At 35.0% G+C, this 3665-nt stretch overlaps 1 long non-coding RNA gene across 1 annotated transcript in view; it reads left to right on the top strand.

Moving 5' to 3' along the window:
* Positions 1 to 3665, top strand: part of LOC111085684 — an 11054-nt gene extending 7389 nt beyond the window's left edge. The window contains exons 2-3 of the long non-coding RNA XR_002610499.1: positions 1219 to 1294; positions 3609 to 3665. This is a non-coding gene — a long non-coding RNA (uncharacterized LOC111085684). The remainder of the gene's footprint in view (positions 1 to 1218; positions 1295 to 3608) is intronic.

Genomic DNA, 3665 nt, shown 5'->3' with positions numbered 1-3665 from the left:
CTTCTCCACGACAATGCACGTCCACGTGTGGCACGTTTGATGCAACACAAGATTACAGAGTTGGGTTGGGAAGTTCTCCGTCACCCACCATATTCTCCTGATATGGCATCATCAGCTTACCATCTTTTTCGTTCTCTGCAACACAATCTTAATGGGAAAATCTATGCAAATGTGGAAGGTGTTAAAGAGGACATCGACATGTTTTTTGCTTCAAACCAAGTGATTTCTTTAATCAGGGCATCAACAACCTAATTGGGAAAGCATCATCGATAAAAATGGAGACTATTTCATTTAATAAATGTTTTGTTTTTATTTTTAAGTTGTTCCAGTTTTTCATCTAAAAAAAAGCGACATTAATTTCTTGACGACCTAATACCTAACGTTATCTCCCGATAATTATGACATTATTTTTTGTGCTTCGCGTTGAATTTATGACGCTGAAGTACTCCCTGTATCTAATAACAGTAGTTCATTTAAACGTATTCTTTACTTTTAATATGTTATCGTAAAGACTCTTTTTACATAGAGAGAATTTCTTCCAAGAACACAAAAAATATTTTATATGATTTTTCTTTATGAATTATATTTTAGTCATCAGTAACTTATTTTTAGAGCAGATGATGACAACTTAAGTTGATGTAAGTTTAGCTTCGTCTTCGATGTTGATTGGGGGTGGTGGTGACATAAATAAAACAAGGAATCTAAATGCCCACCAGAAGCGTCAGAATGGTTACACACAAAGAACATCAGCGAATGACCAACTCGTAAGACAAGGCAGTATTTTTATGTAAGATGTAGTCGTTGCTCATTCAACTTGAGTCATAAAACGTCACTTGGTCAGGCCAGTCGCTAAATATTAACCCTGTTTGATATGTGTGTGGTTCATCCTTGCTTTTCACCTACAAAAATGACTCAAACAACCAACATCTAGGGACACCATAATCCGAATTCTTTGCCCGAAGTGGGTTGCAATCTCACAGACCCAAATTTCATATCTTAGAAGTACAATGTTAACCACGTTTTTGCCTTAAATACCGTTAAGGGCAGATTCTTTAACCACTAAGTGGCAATCTTTGTATCGTGTTTTTTTGTTTAGTTAATAAAACGTCGTTTTTTCTGTAGTGGGTGTCTGTTTATTTTTTTGTAGGCTGTGCATTCCCTAAGTACTGTAAATGTGTTTATTTTATAAAGTGGCTTGTTTTATTCATTTTCCACCAGATGGCAGCGTCGAGACGATAGAGCTAAACAAAAGTAACGAAGTATCGAGAGTATTCGTACATCAACTGAACCTGAGGTAAGCTTCTTACTAGATGTCACGAATTTTTTAGTTTTAAAATAAAAAATGGGGCTCTTCTTTTTTATTAAATACACCATCTATTTAGGAAAATTCTGTTCCAGAATTTTCTCAGGGAAAGCTCCATAATTGATTATTTTTTAAATAAACAAACAAACAAAAAGATGTGAGATTTATTGCTATCTTGTACTGAGTTGGATGGTTGAGTACCTCGAAATTATACAGATCTCAAACCTATGTACTTCGATCTAACTTTTGAACGCTACCATATATGTGTATCCAATTACGATAACTAAAGAGTGTAGCATAAATGAATAAATATAATAACTTTAAAAGAAACTAATAATTTATCTTAACAAGGGCTGAAAATAGTTCGAAATCACTGAGGCCATGAATGAAATCATTGTTGAGAAAAAAAGAACTGGCTATAAGTACAAATAGTAGTTCATAATAGTAGTTCAGCGGTATGTCTGCGGACTTACAACGCTAGAATCCGGGTTTCGATACCCGTGGTGGGCAGAGCACAGATCGCCTATTGTGTAACTTTGTGCTTAATTACAAACAAAATCCAGTTTGTATTTATACTGCTAAAAGTAGATACATAGTGGAAGTCTTTGTGAGAGATAATTAAAGTTAAGGAAGAGCGAAAAACCGAATCTGATTGGCTTCGTGTAACATCATAATATTTTGATGTATAATCTAATAATAAAGAAAATATTGCCCCTTTACAGATAATATAAAAGTTGATGATTTTATACCCTAGTGAAAATTATATAAAAATTAATGAAACCTGACAGACAAAATGAATTACACACATGCATTTCAGTTCACGTGGGTGACGTGTTATACTCTTAACTACATTACCATAAAGACAACAGATAACCCCAACGCACTTCGTAGAGCAGATAAATTAAACATGTACAGAAACAACCTTCCAGACGTGTTCTTCCATGGAGAAATGACACTGAACTTTACGGGTTTGGGTTCGTTGTTATGGAAACAGCCAGACGCAGTCATTGGAAGTTTGTTTTACGTTCTTGCGACATTTTATTAACAGCAGAGATCTTAATCAGGTGAGTAAGATGTTGCGTATACTCGGTTGTCAGTCAACGTAACAGTTCGAAGCTCGTGATGTACAGATGTACAGTGATATACAGTAACTATATTTCTCAGAAACGTTATTTTATTAATTTAAAAGAGTTCAGAAAAGTCTACTTATGGAATTTTGATGCATCGATACATGAACAGATTAAAATATACCGTTCAAAAACACTGTAAAAGAATAACATTTATTTATTCAGTAACAATGTTCGTGGTAAATGAACTTACACATGAACTTACAGAACTTGGTTTAAAACAGGTTTTGGTTGTTGGTTTGTTTATTTGTAATTAAGAACAAAGCTACACAATGGGCTATCTGTGCTCTGCCCATCACGGGCATCGAAACCCGGATTCTAGCGTTGTAAGTCCGCAGACATTCCGCTGTGCCACTGGGGGGCGACAGCTTTTGTGCTTTACCTGAGCATATAAATATAATAGTACTGTCTGTTGTATGTCCATGTAACTACTTCGCAGGGTGTGGATGGATCTTTAGCAATATTGGCATGGAGGATCATTAGGTCCATGCGGGGGTACATACAAATTTTCAGTTTTGCATTTTGCGCTTTCCAGTTTTATGGGCGTTTTTGCGTTTTTTTTAACCATTACTTCGCCTCCTATAGATGGATCTTCACCAGGTTTGGTATGGGGGTTCATTGGTACATGGGGAGATGCATAAAAAATTTCAATTTTGCATTTTGCATCGTTTTTTACAATTACATATAAGTGAAGCAACTTCTCATGTCATAAGATAACCTTTTATTAATCGTGAATTTACATAACTTTCGTCCAGGCGACGGGTACTCAAACTAGTGTTTATATAATGTTTTTATGACACAAGACTAACGATACCGCTTCTTATTAAGTTAAATAACTCCGTGTACAAGTCCACGGAAAGAATAAAAACCAAAACAAAAAATGTACAGACTGAAAAAAATAATCTTTACTTCAGTTTTCTCTCTAATATCGTTAATCGCCAAACTGTCTTACATGTAGTCGTGACGTTATCAATTTAAAGAAGATTAAGCATGAGCTAGATTTGTTTTATTTTTCACTTAATAACTTTTTCAAATAAAATAATTTGCCGTTTGCAAATTTATAATAAGCAGACGTTATTGTACATTTTTTCGTGTTTCGAATAACAAAACCAACTATGTAACTGCCATTGAAAATATCATTTTGGATGTTATTTTTAACTTGAACACCTTGGTTTCAGCTCCGCAGATGTTCTTCACCGCCAGAGGGACAGCGAAATGGTCGCACAGGAAATGTC

The sequence above is a fragment of the Limulus polyphemus genome, unplaced genomic scaffold (genome assembly GCF_000517525.1).
Source record: "Limulus polyphemus unplaced genomic scaffold, Limulus_polyphemus-2.1.2 Scaffold552, whole genome shotgun sequence".
Taxonomy (NCBI): Eukaryota; Metazoa; Arthropoda; class Merostomata; order Xiphosura; family Limulidae; genus Limulus; species Limulus polyphemus.
Note: the sequence above shows the minus strand (reverse complement) of the source record. Positions and strands in the feature narration are given on the sequence as shown.